The sequence below is a fragment of the Lampris incognitus genome, chromosome 15 (assembly GCF_029633865.1).
Source record: "Lampris incognitus isolate fLamInc1 chromosome 15, fLamInc1.hap2, whole genome shotgun sequence".
NCBI lineage: Eukaryota > Metazoa > Chordata > Actinopteri > Lampriformes > Lampridae > Lampris > Lampris incognitus.
This window is the reverse complement of record NC_079225.1, coordinates 26,655,316-26,675,925: the sequence shown is the minus strand read 5'-3', so window position 1 is coordinate 26,675,925 and position 20,610 is coordinate 26,655,316. Positions and strand designations below refer to the sequence as shown.

Below are 20,610 nucleotides of genomic sequence, written 5' to 3'. Positions count from 1 at the left end.
AGAGACAATTAGACATGCCCTCCAGCATTGTGTGTGTGTGTGTGTGTGTGTGTGTGTGTGTGTGTGTGTGTGTGTGTGTATGTGTGTGTGTGGGGGGGGTGGGGGTGTTCTATGCTTTTGCCTCTTATGTGTGTTCGTGTGGTTTGCGGTTGCCTGTGTGTGGCTGTGTGTGTTTGTGTGGTTTGCAGATGTTTGTGTGTGTCTTGCTGCATGGATGCATGCACATTTATTTGTGTCAGCATTCATCTGTGTGTGTGTGTGTGTGTGTGTGTGTGTGTGTGTGTGTGTGTGTGTGTTCGTTGTTGTGTCTGTTCATTTCAAATTGCACTGCTCCAAATAGCTTACTTCTCTGTTTATTTTTTTATTTTTTTTCGGTCAGTGACCCTCCATCAATTCCATGTCGTACTCTGAGGTTATTCTCACATCTTGATCGGTTCTCGGCTCTCAGACACATTTGACTGGTTTTATGAACCTTTGCACAACAGGATGTGATTGATTTGGTATAGTGCAGCAGGCTGAGGTGCTAATACACCGTGTACTGTTGACAGTTTTTTATCAGACTAACATGTTCTCCATGCTCATCAATCTTTCCTCCAACTTTGGGAGAATCACCTTAAAAGCGTTCAGAGCTCAAATCTTGTGCAGTGGCTAATGGTTGGAAAAAAAATTTGCCATCTAGAAAACAAAGCAAGTCCAAAGATGGAAATCCAAACTCTTTTCATCCTTCTCCAAACTACAGTTAAGGTCAAAATAATTAGCCCCCTTTATGAAATCAAACAAAACCCTTAACTTTCACATGGAAATGACCATAACCAAAAGTGTTTATAATTGCTTCCAAAACAACAAAGACAAAATCTCCACTAAGCTTGAATAAGATATTTTACTGATGTGCTGAATTGAAACAAGAAAAAATAAACATGACAAGGCCAAAATGATTAGCCCTCTGACAATTAATAGTCAAAAGTGTAACCTTTCTGACTCACAACTGACAACAACCTCTTATGGTCCTTCCTAACTAGGTTGGCACATGTCTGTTGAGGGATCTTAGCCCATTCTTCCATGGCAAATTGTTCCAGCTCATCCAGACTGTGTGGTTTTCGAGCATGGACATTAACCTTGAGCTTCCGCCACAGATTCTCAATAGGATTGAGATCTGGACTCTGAGAGGGCCACTCCAGGACCTTGATTTTGGTGTCCTTCAAAGTTTTGGACCAACTTGGATGTACGCTTCGGGTCATTGTCTTGCTGGAAGACCCAGCAGCAACCTAAAGCTAGACTGGCAGCAGATTTCTTTACATTATCCTTCAAAATGTCAACATAATCTTCTTTCTTCATGGTCCCATGCACCCGAACAAGGTTCCCTGTGCCTGAAGCAGCAAAACAGCCTCACAGCATTATGCTCCCACCACCATGTTTAACTGTGGCAACTGTGTTTTTAGGGTTGAAGGCCTCTCCCTTCCTTCGCCAAACAAAAGCAACATCCATGTGCCCAAACAGCTCAAGTTTAGTCTCATCACACCAAAGGACAGACTTCCAAAACTCATGCCCATGTTTCAAATGTTCACGGGCAAACTTCAGTCTGGCTCTGATGTGCCACTGTGTGAGCAGTGGAGTTTTTTTGGACGATGACCTCGAAGCCCACCATGATGAGGAGCCCTCACAATAGTCTTCCTTGAAACATCAAGTCCAGAAGAGGCCAGTTCAGCAACAATCATCTTGGCAGAGATCCGGGGATTGTAGTTGACATCTCTGACTATTTTCCTCTCCAAAGTTTTTGAAATCTTGCACTTTCGACCACACCCAGGTTTGTTTCTAACAGAATTTATGTCCTTGTGCTTTGCAATGATGCAACGTACAGCTGTTCTAGACACTGTGAAATGCTTGGAAATGGCAGTATAGCCTTCCCCTTAAGATGAGCATCCACTATCTTCTTTCTGAGTTCCAGACTGATTTCTTTACTTTTTGGCATGATGAAATTACTTCTAGAATTTAAGAGTGGTCCCTCTCAATCAAGTGTTCAAGTGCCACTAGCCCTGTTCATTGGAGTCCCTTAAGTAAAGTTCAATGCTGATTGATTGCTCAGGTGTGGTTTGAAAGCAAAAAATCACATGGGGGCTAATAATTTCGACCACCTCAATTTTCACTACATTTGGTATAAAGCAAAACTGAAGATTTATTTTACATTCCAAAATGTACCAAATAGGGGCCTTAACGTGGGTGAATGTTTTACTATTTATGAATGATGCAAACATTGGGCAGAATTTTAGGGAAATGTTCCATAGTTCCTTGGGGGCTAATAATTTTGACCTTAACTGTAAGAGTAAAAGATGGCATATATTAAAATTCAGTTGATATATGTCATATTTTTCATAAACAATGACATAAATCGCACAGAAAATGTGCCATAGTGATGTCCCAGTAGCATAGTGGTCTATTACATATATACGGAGATCGCCGGTTTGAATCCTCATGTTGCCTCCGTCTTTGCGAGACGTCCCTACAGACACAATTGGCTGTTTGTGCGGGTGAGAAGCCGGATGTGGGTATGTGTCCTGGTCGCTGCTCTAGCGCCTCCTTTGGTCGGTCAGGGCACCTGTTTGGGGGGGGGGGCTGGAGGGAAGAGTGTGATCCTCCCATGTGCTACATCCCCCTGGCGAAACTCCTCACTACTACTACTACTTTCGGCTGCTCCCGTTAGGGGTCGCCACAGCGGATCATCCGTTTCCATTTCTTCCTGTCTTCTGTGTCTTCCTCTGTCACGCCAGCCACCTGCATGTCTTCCCTCACCACATCCATAAACCTCCTCTTTGGCCTTCCTCTTCTCCTCTTCCCTGGCAGCTCCATATTCAGCATCCTTCTCCCAATATACTCAGCATCTCTCCTCCACACATGTCCAAGCCATCTCAATCTTGCCTCTCTTGCTTTGTCTCCAAACCATCCAACCTGAGCGGTCCCTCTAATATAATCATTCCTAATCCTGTCCCTCTTCATTACTCCCAGTGAAAATCTTAGCATCTTCAACTCTGCCACCTCCAGCTCCGCCTCCTGTCTTTTCGTCAGTGCCACTGTCTCCAAACCATATAACATAGCTGGTCTCACAACCAACTTGTAAACTTTCCCTTTAACTCTTGCTGATACCCTTCTGTCGCAAATCACTCCTGACACACTTCTCCACCCACTCCACCCTGCCTGCACTCTCTTTTTCACCTCTCTACTGCACTCCCCGTTACTTTGGACAGTTGACCCCAAGTATTTAAACTCAAATGCCTTTGTCACCTCCACTCCTTGCATCCTGACCATTCCACTGTCCTCTCTCTCATTCACGCACAGGTATTCCGTCTTGCTCCTACTGACTTTCATTCCTCTTCTCTCCAGTGCATACCTCCACCTCTCCAGGCTCTCCTCAACCTGCACCCTACTCTCGCTACAGATCACAATGTCATCCGCGAACATCATCGTCCATGGAGACTCCTGCCTGATCTTGTCCGTCAACCTGTCCATCACCATTGCAAACAAGAAAGGGCTCAGAGCCGATCCTTGATGTAATCCGACCTCCACCTTGAACCCATCTGTCATTCCAACCGCACACCTCACCATTGTCACACTTCCCTCATACGTATCCTGCACCACTCCTACATACTTCTCTGCAACTCCTGACTTCCTCATACAATACCACACCTCCTCTCTCAGCACTCTGTCATAAGCTTTCTCTAAATCTACAAAGACACAATGCAACTCTTTCTGGCCTTCTCTATACTTCTCAATCAACATTCTCAAAGCAAACATCGCGTCTGTGGTGCTCTTTCGTGGCATGAAACCATACTGCTGCTCGCTGATCATCACCTCTCCTCTTAACCTAGCTTCTATTACTCTTTCCCAAATCTTCATGCTGTTGCTGATCAACTTTATACCTCTGTAGTTGTTACAGTTCTGCACATCGCCCTTGTTCTTGAAAAGCGGGTACCAGTATGCTTCTTCTCCACTCCTCAGGCATCTTCTTACTTTCCAGGATTGTGTTAAACAATCTAGTTAAAAACTCCACTGCCATCTCTCCTAAACATCTCCATGCCTCCACAGGTATGTCATCAGGACCAACTGCCTTTCCACTCTTCATCCTCTTCATAGCTGCCCTCACTTCCTCCTTGTTAATCCACTGAACTTCCTGATTCACTATCCCTACATCATCCAACCTTCTCTCTCTCTCATTTTCTTCATTCATCAGCCCCTCAAAGTATTCCTTCCACCTTCTTAGCACACTCTCCTCGCTTGTCAGCACATTTCCATCTCTATCCTTGATCACCCTAACTTGCTGCACATCCTTTGCAGCTTGGTCCCTCTGTCTAGCCAATCGGTACAAGTCCTTTTCTCCTTCCTTAGTGTCTAACCTGTCATACAACTCATCATACGCCTTTTCCTTTGCCTTTGCCACCTCTCTCTTTGCTTTACGCTGCATCTCCTTGTACTCCTGTCTACTTTCTTCATCTCTCTTACTATCCCACATTTTCTTTGCCAACCTTTTCCTCTGTATAATTTGCTGTACTTCCTCATTCCACCACCAAGTCTCCTTGTCTTCCTTCCTCTGTCCTGATGACACACCAAGTACCTTCCTAGCTGTCTCCCTCACTATTTCTGCAGTGGTTGTCCAGCCATCTGGCAACTCTTCACTACCACCCAGTGCCTGTCTTAACTCCTGCCTGAACTCCACACAACAGTCTTCCTTCTTCAACTTCCACCATTTGATCTTCAGCTGTGTCTTCACTCGCTTCCTCTTCTTGGTCTCCAAAGTCATCCTACAGACCACCATCCGATGCTGCCTAGCTACGTTCTCCCCTGTCACCACCTTGCAGTCTCCAATCCCTTTTAGATGGCGTCTTCTACATAGGATATAGTCCACCTGTGTGCACTTTCCTCCACTCTTGTACGTCACCCTGTGTTCCTCCCTCTTCTTGAAATATGTATTCACCACAGCCATTTCCATCCTTTTTGGCAAAATCGACCACCATCTGTCCTTCCACATTTCTCTTCTTGACTCCATACCTTCCCATCACCTCCTCATCACCTCTGTTCCCTTCACCAACATGTCCATTGAAGTCCGCTCCAATCACCACTCTCTCCTCCTTGGGTACCCTCTCCACCATGTCGTCCAACTCACTCCAGAATTCTTCTTTTTCATCCATCTCACACCCAACTTGCGGGGCATATGCGCTGATAACATTCAGCAATAAACCTTAAATTTCCAGCTTCATACTCATCACTCTGTCTGACACTCTCTTCACCTCCAGCACGCTCTTGACATACAGAATTACCCCTACCCCATTTCTCCTCCCATTCACACCATGGTAAAAGAGTTTGAACCCACCTCCGATACTCCTGGCCTTATTCCCCTTCCACCTGGTCTCTTGCACACACAGTATGCCTACCTTTCTTCTTTCCATCATGTCAGCCAGCTTTCTCCCTTTACCAGTCATAGTGCCAACATTCAAAGTTCCAACTCTCACCTCCACATGCCTACCCTTCCTCCTCGCTAGCTGCCTCTGGACATACTTTCCCCCTCTCCTTCTCCTTCGCCCAACAGTAGCATAGTTTCCACCGACACCCTGCTGGTTAACAGTACCGGTGGCGGTCGTTGGTAACCCGGGCCTCGACCGATCCGGTATGTAAGTCTTATTTATGATCCGCAAATTTGATTTAGCAAAGATTTTACGCCGGATGCCCTTCCTGACGCAACCCTCCCCATTTGTCCGGGCTTGGGACCGGCGCTAAGGATGCACTGGCTTGTGCATCCTCAGTGGCTGGGTTGAAACTCCTCACTGTCAGGTGAAAAGAAGCGGCTGGTGACTCCACATGTATCAGAGAAGGCATGTGGTAGTCTGCAGCCCTCCCCGGCTCGGCAGAGGGGGTGGAGCAGAGATCAGGACGGCTCGGAAGAGTGGAGTAATTAATTGGCCGGGTACAATTGGGGAGAAAAAGGGGGAAAGAAATAAAACAAAATGTGCCGTAGACGTCAAGCCAAATTCCTCAATTATAATGTTGAGGAAAAGTGGCCTGTCATTGTCCATCCCAGGGAACAAAACGACAAAGAAGGGAGAAAGAGAGAGAAGTACAGAGGGGCAGAGAGACATGGGCAGATGAGCGAGAGAGAGGAAGATGTTTTGAAATACCAAATATGGGGTGTCCGGGTAGTGTAGCAGTCTATATTCTGTTGTCCATCAACATGAGGCTCTCCGTTTTGAATCACTGTGTTACCTCCGGCTTGGTCGGGCGTCTCTACAGACACATATGGCCATGTCTGTGGGAGGGAAGCTGGACGTGGGTGTGTGTCCTGGTCCCTGCACTAGCTCCTCCTCTGGTCGGTCGGGGTGCCTGTTCGGGGGGTAGGGGGAACTGGGGGGAATAGTGTGATCCTCCCACACACTACGCCCCCCCTGGTATATCTCCTCACTGTCAGGTGAAAAGAAGTGACTGGCGACTCCACATGTATTGGAGGAGGCATGTGGTAGTCTGCAGCCCTCCCCGGATCAGCAGAGGGGGTGGAGCAGCGACTGTGACAGCTTGGAAATAATTGGCCAAGAACAATTGGGGAGATAAAAAGGGGGCGGGGGGGAAATTCCACAAAAAAAAAGAAATACCAAACCTTAGAAAACTGATCAGCCTATATGTCTCTGACATTTAAATGGCACGTTTACGCCGAGAAATATTTTTAAGGAATATTAATCGCTCACAAAACTATCAAGGAGATGTGGGATGGAGAGAGCAGGAGAGGGAGAGGGAGGGGTAGGAGGAGATGGTCACAAGGGTGGTTTGAGAGATGCACCGATGGCACAGGCAGGATGGCTTGTAGCAGCCAATAAAGTAATAACTACCATTAATGTAATAACTGTCAATAATGAAATACAAATTTCTGAACCAGTAACGTGATAACTTTCTTCGCGTAATGTTATTAGATTATTGACTGGTAATTACATTATTAGCTGGGTTAAAAAAAATCATTAAAAATGTAATGATTGGAGTTGATGATGTAATAATATACTTAAATCACTATGTTTAAGTTTTATTTATTATCAAGTGTCAGACTTCCCCAACATTAGCTGCTCAAAAACCTGACCTATCCTGGCCCCTGAATCTCAATCCTAACACACACACACACACACACCTATTCTCTCTCTCTCTCTAGGACTCAAGACTATTTATTTGTTTGTGTAGCTTGATGGTTAGACTTATCTCCAGCCTGCCTGTGACTCCTTATCCTTTTGAGTACCAAATGAAGTGCAAGCGCACGTTGGCAAACACAGTTACTCTTACACTGTATAATATGAAGTCTATATCTCTCTGAAGATGCTGTGTTCTCAAATAAAAATGACCACTATTTCTTTCCATGAAAAATCTAATCTTTAATCAAGTGTATTTAAATAACTTCTTCAGCCAAACTGGCAGTTATTTATCCCTTTCGCTCAACTTTCAACCTCTTAATGCAAAATTCTCAACTGTAAAATATAGTATATGACATGACCTACAAAGATAACTTGGGTAACACATCTTTCAGTTTTATAATGATAATAAAGGATGGTTTATGGTCCTTTTTTTTAAAGAACTAGACACTCTTTTGATACTGTACTGTACATTTGACAAAATGGAGGTAAGATGCCGGAGGTAAAGTTCAATCTCAATTGAAAAATAACTCCCACTCATTTACAAATATAAGAAAGAACTCAGGAGTATCAAGATGAAATATGCTGGGCAAAAAAATAAAAAAATAAAAAAGGTCATTAATTCTTCCAGTAGATGTCCTTAACTTTGTACTGTCAAAAGCTATGTGACTGAGCAGAATCAAGGCTGTCATCCATCATTTGTCCTCACAAAATAGCTGTTATATGTGGGCTGAGACCACCACTGCGTTCAGCAGCCTTGTATTGCTTCATAACACTAGTGGAACAGTCATTCTCTGTATCCGGTTCCAAACTCACCGCAATTGTTTCTTTTTGCACAGGTTGGGATGATATAAATCAGAATCAGAATCAGAATCATGTTTATTGGCCATGTAGGTTTGCATAAATAATGGAATTTGACTAAGGTTTCGTGGCTCGGGATAGATTTTTGATTTTTTGATTTTGAGATACTTTATTGGTCCCAATGGGGAAATTACACTCTGATTTAACCCATCCTAGCTGTGTAACTAGGAGCAGTGGCCAGCCGTTGTGCAGCACCCGGGGACCAACTCCAGTTCGTCTTGCCATGCCTCGGTCAGGGGCACAGACAGGAATATTAACCCTAACATGCATGTGTTTTTGATGGTGGGGGAAACTGGAGCACCCGGAGAAAACCCACCACAGACACGGGAGAACATGCAAACTCCACATAGAGGATGACCTGGGATGACCCACAAGGTTGGACAACCTGGGGGTTCGGACCCAGGACCTTCTTCCTGTGAGGCGACAGTGTTAACCACTGCATCACCATGCCGCCCAGAATAGATAGTCTGGAACCCTTATAAACAATACAGTGGTGTAAGGATGGGGATACCTGCAGTCAGTTTAGACTGAAGAGGTCACTTAGATAAGTGGTGAAACGTATCTGTCAATAAACGTATCCAGATGAACTGAATCAACCTTTTTTGATTTTCTTACCTGGATTATTGAGCATGCATAAAAAGATTTTGTGGGCAGAGACTTTGGGCGCTGCTTTTCCTCCAGTCTTGTGACACTGGTCACATCAGACACTGAAAACCCTTTTTGTGTTGGCGTGGGGCTGTTGGGTATATGGAACTGAACCTTATATTTATACAACTTTAGGGTTCTTTTCACAACTAAACCTGGTAATACAAAGTTTCTTTGTGAAACAATTACCGCTCCTCACCCTAACCAACACATCTACCCTTTAATTAGAGGGTGGATGACTTCCAGACAAACCCATTCATCTTGTGCAGCATTGTGTTGCTTTCGTGCAATTCACCTTCTCCTAATCTTCATTGATGATTCGAAGATACATCCTAGGATGCGTGGGGACACATCATTAGTGATGTTTCCTGAGGTCCTCGTGTGTTTCAGATCTTTCAACATCATGCACCCTCACTCAGGTGACCCAGCCATGGTTGATCCGGTCCTGGCTTGTGTCCTAGCAGCATTGGCCCACAAATCACTCCTTCTGATCCAAAGCCATCTGGAGGCCCTCTCTGCTGCCTCCATGGAAGACTCAATGGCTTTCCTTTTTGCAGCCTCAGTGATACCAAGTAGAGTGTAGACCTTCCACAGTGACTGGCCAGCAAAGCCTCTACACCCCACTTCAATGGGCTCACAACACGACTTTTGGTCTCTCCTCTGATACTGATCCACCAGCTCCTGGTACTTGAGCTGCTTCCGCTCATTTGCCTCATCCATCCGGTCCTCCCAGGGAACTGTCAGCTCTACAAGGAGCATCTGCTTTGAAGAGGCTGATGATAGCACTACGTCTGGCCTCAATGAAGTTGTAATAATATGGCCCAGGAACCTGAGCTCCCCCCCAAGTCTACTCACGGCTCCCAGTCTGACGCAGAGGTGAGGAGACTGGCTGCTGATCTGGGCTGTGACTAAGGCAGCTCACTAGCCCTGACAAAGGCAATGTTCCTCTGTCTGCAGACTTGCTTGTTATTGGCCACAGCTTTGGAGATGGCCTCTGTGACTGTCTTCAGCACCTGGTCATGTCGCCAGTGGTATCAGCCCTCCCCAAGGGCTGATGGGCAGCTGCTGAGGATGTGCTTGAGTGAACCTTTTCCAGGGCACAGAGGATATCATGGACAGTAAATCTTGCTTCAGAGATGGAGATTTGCTGAGCTAGGCAGAACATCATACACTGCTTGTACCATGAACTTGATCCACTGCAGTTCTGCCTGCCAGATAGCTGCTCAGGATATCCCCCAGGGCACCCTCCCACCTTGTCCATGCTCCCTGCTGCTGCATATCCACCATTCTGCTGGTCCTTTCCGCCTCGACTCCTGCCCGCACCTCCTCCAGGACTACATAGATGGAGCCTGTCCTTGCCATGGGCCTAATCATAGTGAGGTTGTGGGATGGCTTCCAGCCCTGCCCATCCAGCTGCCACCGTGCCCACCAAAGCCCTGTGTCTCAGCCGAGACTCTGCTATATCTAGGCCTTCCTGGGCTCTCCACTTCCTGCTTGTCCACACTATATTGCTTGCTGATGCCACTCTAGAGTCCTTGCAGTCCCGATAGAGCAATGCCTCTGTTGTGCGAGGAATGCTGAACTCCTTGTTGAGGCTGCTGATAGGGAGCTGGAGTTCGTTGCTCCTCCCATACAGTGCTACATATGTTGCATGCCAGCAGCACATTAAAAGAGGTCCAACCTGCAGCCCATTCCGTAGTTGTAGACCTAACTCAAAAACTTTCCCTAATAGCCTAAAAACATTTTCTAATCTCAGATTGCACCAAAATAGGGGGATTCGCGTTATGTTTGTAAAAAAAAAAAAGCCATTGCAATTGAAAATTGCTTTTTTATTCTGAGTTGAGCCACTGTGGACATGTATGTCCTTTTCGATTTATACCATCCCCAGGCCTAGATAACACTTTTTAAAATGTCAAGCTGTTTCCATGACCATGGGAATCCTGACTATAGTATATTAACTTTTACTTGTTTGTCTGCCTCTGCCTCTCTGTTTCCCTCCCTCTGCCTCACCGACTGGTACTTCCTGCATTAATTTCACATTTTAGCAAGATTTAGACTGCCATTATTCATACAGTCATTTTATCCCTGAGTAGTTTACCCATGCACAAATCAAATGAGAGAGAGAGAGAGAGAGAGAGAGAGAGAGAGAGAGAGAGAGAGAGAGAGAGAGAGAGAGAGAGAGAGAGAGAGAGAGAGAGAGAGGAGAAAGAGAATTCTGTTAATTGCTTCACTCACTTCAACTGCACTCTCCTCGCCTCCTATGGTATCTTGAAGGAAGGAATTATGAATTACCCAACAAATAACTACAATTAGATGACTATCATTTCATCACTGCTTGTGGTGAGACTGAACTGAATAAATGCGTTCCATAGTTGTAGACCTAACTCACAAACTTTCCCTAATAGCCTAAAAGTGTTTTCTTATCTCAGATTGTACCAAAATGCCTCACATTCATGTTGAAAACATCTATTATTTAACACTGTCATACGAATTCATAATGTGTAAATAAATTCCAATTCAAAGGTCCCAAGTTGTCAATAAATCACATGCTGCTGTTCTTTTGACTGTTTTTGGACAGCCACTGCACAGCTAATGCTGGATTAGCTTGTCTGCTGCTGTTCACCAGCTAGCAAGCTTTTATTGGTATGTAACATTACCTTAAGATTAGCTAGCAGATGAGCAAACATCCATCCATCCATTATCCAAGCCACTTATCCGAATTCTGACACAGTCACACCTAGGGACAATTTTAGTATGGCCGATTCACCTGGCCTACATGTCTTTGGGAGGAAACCCACGCAGACACGGAGAGAACATGCAAACTCTACACAGAGGACGACCTGGGATGACCCCCAAGGTTGGACAACCCTGGGGTTCAAACCCAGGACCTCTTGCTGTAAGGCGACCGCGCTAACCACTGCCCCACCATGCCGCAATTAACAAACAACACTTCTAAAAGTAAACTTAGAGAGCAGTACGTAATGGCTCAGAATTTAGTTGGTTTTGAGACTTTTTGAGAAAAAATGCCCTCCTCCTCCTTTTCCCTCCTGGCTCCTCTATGGTTATCAACTTGTCTGGTGTGTGTGTGTGTGTGTGTGTGTGTGTGTGTGTGTGTGTGTGTGTGTGTGTGTGCATATACATGTGTGTGTGTGTGTGTGTGTGTGCAGGGATAATTATATTTCCCACAAAAGATTCAGTGGTTATATGAGCTCATAATTCATGTTCATATTTTAGGGGTAAAAACAGACCCAGTGAGGAAGAAAAAAGACCTGCGTCTGTCGGAGGCATTGTTGCTTCTATGAGTAACGATATAGCGGGTTTTCAAGATAAAAGTCCTCTTCTTTCATGTTTTTATTGGGGGTGGAGGGGGGAGAAAAATGCATGCATCCATCCATGCATCCATTATCCAAAGGTTGACGCTAGATCCAACGGGGTTTAGACACGGAAGTAGCCGTGATTGGCTGTTGTGTTGGCCAATAGATAGCGCAGAACCTCGAAGCGCACTGACTTGAAGCAAACGATGCGCACTGAGTAGCTAGCTTACAACTGACCTTAACATTGCCAGATAATACTGTAACGATAGCTAACGTTAATGCTTGCTAACAATGGAAATTCAAAAAGAGTTTAAACCCTAACCAACAACCAATCACGTCTGCTTCTGTGCCTACACCCCGTTGGATCTAGCATCAGCCTTATCCAAACCACTTATCCTGCTCTAAGGGTCACGGGGATGCTGGAGCCTATCCCAGCAGTCATTGGGCGGCAGGTGGGGAGACACCCTGGACAGGCCGCCAGGCCATCACAAGGCCAACACACACACACACACACACACACACACACACACACACACACACACACACACACACACACACACACACACACACACACACACACACACACACATTCACACCTAGGGACAATTAAGTACAGCCGATTCACCCAACTTACATGTCTTTGGACTGTGGGAGGAAACCAGAGCACCCGGAGAAAACCCATGCAGACACGGGGAGAACATGCAACCTCCACACAGAGGATGACCTGGGACAACCCGCAAGGTTGGACTACCCCAGGGCTCAAACCCAGGACCTTCTTGCTAAGGCAACCGTGCTAACCACTGTGTCACCGTGTTGCCCACAAATACATACAAATATTCCAAATATTGAGGAGGACATATTCCCTGCACCCCCCCCCACCCAAATCCTATGCCTATGGTATAAGCCTATGTATGACAGAGAGCTTCAATTAAAGGGCAATAGAAAAGTATCATGTCAGAATCAGAATCATGTTTATTGGCCATGTAGGTTTGCAAATACATGGAATTTGACTCTGGCTTCATAGCTCTCTCAGTGTGCTTAACATAGAATAACAACACTACAGCACAACAATCTTCATATATACACTACCGTTCAAAAGTTTGGGATCACCCAAACAATTTCGTGTTTTCCATGAGAAGTCACACTTATTCACCACCATATGTTGTGAAATGAATAGAAAATAGAGTCAAGACATTGACAAGGTTAGAAATAATGATTTGTATTTGAAATAAGATTTTTTTTACATCAAACTTTGCTTTCGTCAAAGAATCCTCCATTTGCAGCAATTACAGCATTGCAGACCTTTGGCATTCTAGCTGTTAATTTGTTGAGGTAATCTGGAGAAATTGCACCCCACGCTTCCAGAAGCAGCTCCCACAAGTTGGATTGGTTGGATGGGCACTTCTTTGAGCAGATTGCGTTTCTGGAGCATCACATTTGTGGGGTCAATTAAACGCTCAAAATGGCCAGAAAAAGAGAACTTTCATCTGAAACTCGACAGTCTATTCTTGTTCTTAGAAATGAAGGCTATTCCATGCGAGAAATTGCTAAGAAATTGAAGATTTCCTACACCGGTGTGTACTACTCCCTTCAGAGGACAGCACAAACAGGCTCTAACCAGAGTAGAAAAAGAAGTGGGAGGCCGCGTTGCACAACTGAGCAAGAAGATAAGTACATTAGAGTCTCTAGTTTGAGAAACAGACGCCTCACAGGTCCCCAACTGGCATCTTCATTAAATAGTACCTGTTAGAGCCTGTTTGTGCTGTCCTCTGAAGGGAGTAGTACACACCGGTGTAGGAAATCTTCAATTTCTTAGCAATTTCTCGCATGGAATAGCCTTCATTTCTAAGAACAAGAATAGACTGTCGAGTTTCAGATGAAAGTTCTCTTTTTCTGGCCATTTTGAGCGTTTAATTGACCCCACAAATGTGATGCTCCAGAAACTCAATCTGCTCAAAGAAGTGCCCATCCAACCAATCCAACTTGTGGGAGCTGCTTCTGGAAGCGTGGGGTGCAATTTCTCCAGATTACCTCAACAAATTAACAGCTAGAATGCCAAAGGTCTGCAATGCTGTAATTGCTGCAAATGGAGGATTCTTTGACGAAAGCAAAGTTTGATGTAAAAAAAATCTTATTTCAAATACAAATCATTATTTCTAACCTTGTCAATGTCTTGACTCTATTTTCTATTCATTTCACAACATATGGTGGTGAATAAGTGTGACTTTTCATGGAAAACACAAAATTGTTTGGGTGATCCCAAACTTTTGAACGGTAGTGTATATATATACACATACACACACACACTATGATTGACTTCTCATCTAATCTTAAACCGCTTTTCTGGGGTTGGGTCGCGGTGGCAGCAAGCTAAGTAGGGCACTCCAGACATCCCTCCCCCCAGATTGAGGATTGCCTTATACAGGTGAAATAAGAGTTGATAAAGTTGATAAAGTATGATTGACTTATACAGATGAAATAAGAGTTGATAAAGTGCAATGGTGCAGTAAATATATCAGCTGTTGAAATAGATGTTAGCAGGTTACTTACATACATGACTGAGGTAGATGGACATGACAGAGCGTACCAGTATACATAGTACAATGTATAGTACAGTACAGTACAATATATACAAAATGATTGGATTTATTTGACAGTATTAAGTTTTCATTTGAAAGACGGCCCGCATAATGAACCTGTTTTTATATCTGGTTGTTTTGGGGTACAGTGCTCAGAGGGGTGGGGTTGGAACAGGTTGTGACCAGGATGTGATGCGTCTGCAGTGACCTTGCTTACATAAACATATTAGCAATCGCTCTCCACACTGCAGTTCCCCATAATGTTATTGATAGGTAGAAATTACATATAGAAAAAAACGAATAAAAATGTTTCCAACACTTGGTTCTTACACAATGGTTTACAAAACACATATAACTGTGTCAATTGGGCTTTTCATTAATCGGTTGGTGAGAACTAGCCTTCCACACAAGCTCTGAAGTGACCAGGGTTGAGGTCAGCGTTGTACATGATGTCACTAGTATTAGCAAATTGTTGTCATAGATAGCTAATAGTGTGTGTGTGTGTGTGTGTGTGTGTGTGTGTGTGTGTGTGTGTGTGTGTGTGTGTGTGTGTGGTCAGGTTTTTGAGCAGCTATTTGAAAGAGACAACAGCAAGGATAAGTGTCATGGAAGCGTAACACATAATAGCCAATAAATAAAGCTTAAAGTGATATATGTGTATTATTACATTACTAGCTCCATTTTTAATGATTTTTAACCCAGTTGATAATGTAATAACCAGTTAATAATGAAATAAGCTATTACAATATGCATAAAAAGTTATTACGTTATTAGTTCAGTAAATGTACATTATCAGCCAGTTAGTACATGATTGAGTTTTACTACATTAAGAATGGGTAAATTATCCCATTATTGACAGTTATTACATTAAGGGTAGTTATTACATTATTGGCTGCTACATGGCGTGTAAAGGCTAGAGTGGAAAATAGGGAAGGCAGATGGTGTAAATGTGCCGGCCGCCGTTCCACCAGAGGACCCCCGGTTTAAACCCACCTAACTGGTGAGTGTCTGTCCTGCTAATTTCAGGCGTCCTTGAACACAAGACTCCGTGTCTGTTCTGGCTCCAGGCGGCGTTGTTCTGTTCGCTGACTCTGCACTTTGTCTTTCCTGTGGGGTGGACAGGCTAAATGAGAACTTTTCCCACAGGGATCAATAAAGAATCACATTTTTGTTATTATTGATTTGAAATAATAGCCGTATATTAATGTGGCGGCACACGATCTACCACAAGTTTGCTTCTTTAGTCCGGCCCAGAAGGAAACACACTATACACAGTATTCACTGCATTTAATTTATGAGCAGTGGAGACACAGTCTATATCTATTTTTTTTTTCTGCTTCTTCTTGGCCAAATACCCCACTCTTCCAAGCCATCCCAGTCGCTGCTCCACCCCCTCTGCCGATCTGGGGAGGGTTGCAGACTACCACATGCCTCCTCCAATACAGGTGGAGTCGCCAGCCGCTTCTTTTCACCTGACAGTGAGGAGTTTCACCAGGGGGATGTAGTGCGTGGGAGGATCACGCTATTCCCCCCAGTCCCCCCGCCCCCCGAACAGGCGCCCTGACCAACCAGAGGAGGCGCTAGTGCAGCGAGCAGGACACATACCCAAATTCGACTTCCCACTCACAGACACGGCCAGTTGTGTCTGTAGGGGCGCCCGACCAAGCCGTGGAGACATGATAGTTGATATGAACAGCTTCAACTATAAATGAGCACTGCTGAGCGACATATTTACTTACAGCACCGCGAATTCACATTTTCCTGTTAGATGAAGAAATGAATTCATGCTAAAATCATACTCAGTTGGCTGCAAAATATTATTATGTTATTATTAACGCTTGTTGTAAACTTATGTTCTTTAGTTATTAGCACATACGCCTACCTTGACATCAACAACTTGACTCTTGTGTTTACTTTAGCAATTTTTCTTAACCACTGTTTTTATATCATAAAAACCTGATTATAGTTTTGAACTATTTTTCTGTAATACACATATTTGTCTTCTTCTTTGGGGGAAGAAGACATGTATCAATTTTCTTCCATGGCAGAAGAAGACACGCGTCTGTATTCTTGTACAATGGACAAAGATGGATATACGTTTTACACAAAAATAGTTATATTGTGTATTTGTGTGTAGTGCAAGCTTCATGTTGCAAAGCACTGCACACCGGCATGGCAGTCTGCTGGAAATACTTCCACGTTTCACTCCTTCTACTGCTCACCGTTTTCCCATTCCTGAGAGATAGTCATGACTTTTCCTTTATGTATGCGGTGCACGGGAGGACCAATATAAGATGTAGAGCAAAAAAAAAAAATGAAAATACAATAAAATTTGAATAGTGATGCTATTTACTGCTATTAGTTTGAGCTGCTCCTGTTAGGGGTCACCACAGCGGATCATCCGTTTCCATCTCTTCCTGTCCTCTGCATCTTCCTCTGTCACACCAGCCACCTGCATGTCCTCCCTCACCACATCCATAAACCTCCTCTTTAGCCTTCCTCTTTTTAGAACAACTGAATATTCAGTTACCTCTGCCCACTGACCAGTAATGCTGTACATAGCAAAAGCTACGTTGCTGATGCCCGTATTCAATACCATGCACGATACCAACAGTGTGTACTGTCCTTTTTATCAGTTGAACTACAGGAGATATAACTCTATAACACCTCAAGTAGTTTGTATTTCTGAGTGATATGCATTGGAAAGCATGAACATAAAATTAGTTGCTATAATATTGAATGTATCAGTAAAGCACGGGTTGGTTTAGCCAAACATGGCTTCATGGTAGGTACACACGTACTTTAAGATATGAGTGCTGCAGGTGTCTGGGTAGCATAGCGGTCTATTCTGTTGCCTACCAACACGGGGATCACCATTTTGAATCCCCGTGTTACCTCTGCCTTGGTCGGGGCGTCCCTATAGACACAGTTGGCCGTGTCTGCGAGTGGGAAGCTGGATGCGGTTATGTGTCCTGGTCGCTGCACTAGCACCTCCTCTGGTCAGTCAGGGTGCTTGTTCAGGGGGGAGGGGGAACTGGGGGAATAGCGTGATTCTCCCACATGCTATGTCCCCCTGGAGAAACCCCTCACTGTCAGGTGAAAAGAAGCAGCTGGTGACTCCACATGTATTGGAGGAGGCATGCGGTAGTCTGCAGCCCTCCCTTGGATTGGCGGAGGGGGTGGAGCAGCGACATTGGAAGAATGTGGTAATTGGACCGGTACAATTTGGGAGAAAAGGGGGGGGGGGCTATGAGCGCTGTGAAAGTATCCGGCTATCGGAAGTCATTTGAATGTGACATTGGAAGACCTCGGTGTGAAACATAAATCATGGATTCAGCAAGACTGGATGGAAGCAGGCAGGGAGTTAGCTTTTTCCAAGATGTTCTTGGACATGTATGTTTCATCAAACAAATGTATTACTCAACTAAAACGGGAGATACAAAATGGGCCCTCCAAACAGTGACAAATATCTCGTTAGAAATTTGCAATGGACTCAAAGGGTGGTCCACATTTGTTTTAGGCACTGGAGCTTATTACTGCAAATTACTCAAGTGAGTGGTGCGGGGCCTGATGTGATGAGTGGGCTGCCAGTTGCTCATTACAGGTCTACGTTCCTCTACTCAAGCTGTCATGGGGAGGGTGGTAGACCTAATGACAGCCCGGGAGTATTTCCTCTGAACCTCAGCTTTCATTAACAAATCATTCTCTCTCTTTCTCAATGACACACATGGTCCATAAGGGGAGGGCCTCTCTTGGAACCTGTTAGGATTATGAAGTCGTCAGTTCTTGCCATTTTGCACTATGTTGACAGCTAAGACAGCCAATTGGACGTAAACTCTAACATAGTTTAACAACATCACAAGCCCCCCCCAAAATCTAAAATAATTGCATTGAGATGCTAAAATAGATAGCGGATAAGAATCTGTGGACCGGGAACAGCTGCATGCCTTGCTGCCATGGTTTTTAGTCCCCGCTCTGCATGATAGTGACAGTTCATATCATGACATACAAGCATAAACCTCATGGGTACAATAGGCACTTACCCATTCTAAAAGGAAAAATCTGTTATTTTTTTAATCTAAGCCATATTTTCCTTTTAGGGTGTCAAACTGAGTGATAGGTAGCAGAAATCTTTTAAATTGATTCAGTACTGAGCAAGCTAGTGTCAGCCGACTGCTGTGCGCCAGGCTGAAAATGTAATCCTTTGGGGCAATAGTGCTCGCCAAATTCAGTCCACTGAGAGAGCTGTTTTTGGCACTGACAGGCTCATTAGTTGTTTTTTTTTCGAAAACACCTTCCCTTCCATTATGAAAAGACAGTCCCAACACAATCAGTCAGCACAGTTGCCCGACCTTTTTTTGTTTTGCATTTACTTTTTGTTTGCAATTCTCTCCAACTCTCTCAGTTTCCACTGTTGTCTTCCTGCAACAATTCACTTCTTGCAGCTTTATACAGTGAGGACTGCTCTGGGTTAGACATGGTTTGATAGCTATGTAATCCCATCTTCTATATCGTGACTAAGCTTTATAGACTCCTCTCATAAAAATGTTTTAGCTTATCAGTGCCAAAAATGGCGGCACAGTGGTTAGCGCAGTCGCCTCACAGCAAGAAGGTCCTGGGTTCGAGCCCCAGGGTAGTCCAACCTTGGGGGTCGTCCCTGGGTCGTCCTCTGTCTCCCCGTGTCTGTGCAGGTTTCCTCCAGGTGCTCCGGTTTTCCTCCCACAGTCCAAAGACATGTAGGTCAGGTGAATCGGCTGCACTAAATTGTCCCTAGGTGTGAATGTGTGTGTGTGTGTGTGTGGGGGGGGGGCTGCCCTGTGATGGACTGGTGGCTGGTCCAGGGTGTCGGCCCGCCTGCCGCCCATTCACAGCTGGTATAGGCTCCAGCATTGCTATGACCCTGAGTAAGGATAAGCGGTCTGGATAATGGATGGATGGATAGTGCCAAAAATAGGGCTTAGGTTAAAAAAATACCAGAGTTTTCTTTTCATCATTATTTCCATAGTAAATGTGAAATAAGTGCCACAGTGTGGTCATTTTTTTCATGGAAATAAGCATTAGGTCATTACGTGTGCACATTGTCCACGAGGCCCAGAAAGTCAAAATGCTCAACACACCAACTTCGGAAATGAATGTTAAGCCATGTCACGCTTTGCTAACACAACAGCGGTCTTAGCCTGGAGAACTTAACCGGTATTCATTATGACTATGACATCCTCACACACTTTCTGGCAGCCGCTTTAAATAAATGAGCCGGTCGACTCTGCCGCGATGATCATTTGAGTGGGACTCTCAGTTCCAGTGGTGTCCAATCCATCTTTAGTTGAGTGTCTTCTAGGACTACTTCCAGGTTGGACATTATGATTATTACAGGTATGATTGAATAGCTGTGATGGCAGCGAGTGGGGCCTGAATGGAGAAACTGGGGATAGAAATGCAAGACTTCCACATTAGTTTTATTATTCTGTCCCTCCATCTCCACTTTTCTTTTCCATTGCTGCCACTCTTCTGCTCCTTCCCCCTTCACTCTCTCGCTTTTTTGCTCCCTTCCCAACTTGCTTTTCTCAATTTTTTTCTTTCCGTTCACATGATGCCCTTTTCTGCTCTTCCCTTCTTCTTCTCCTTTTACTTCTTACCTCTCTCCTTCTTCTTACCTCTCTCCTTCTTCTTACCTCTCTCCTTCATTCCCTTCCTTCCTCTCTCTCCCTCTGTCTCTCTGAGCCCTATGTAGCCTCAAATGGTCCCCTAATAGCTTCCAATGAAGATGAATTGATCGTTGTGTGAATTGAATCGATAGGAGATTGCTTCTGCTGCTCGCAGTGGGATCGACAAAGGGATAAAGGCTGTAATTAAGTTAGCAATAAACCACGATCGCTTTGGTTTTATTGGAGGATAAAGTTTTACGATGACTGCAGAGACCGAAAGAGGAAAATTAAAGCTAAGCAGTGGAAGAAAAAAAAAAACAGTGCACAATATTTACCTTCATGTGTTTCTGAGATGCTTGGACTTTGTTGTTATTTACTTGTGATACTCATTGTCTGACTCATACTCTCCTAGTTGGAC

The 20,610-nt window shown here is 44.5% G+C and overlaps 1 protein-coding gene across 1 annotated transcript in view; it reads left to right on the top strand.

The window, feature by feature from the left end:
* The window catches only part of nkain2 (sodium/potassium transporting ATPase interacting 2), a 142,929-nt gene that overhangs the window by 62,480 nt on the left and 59,839 nt on the right, over positions 1 to 20,610 (top strand).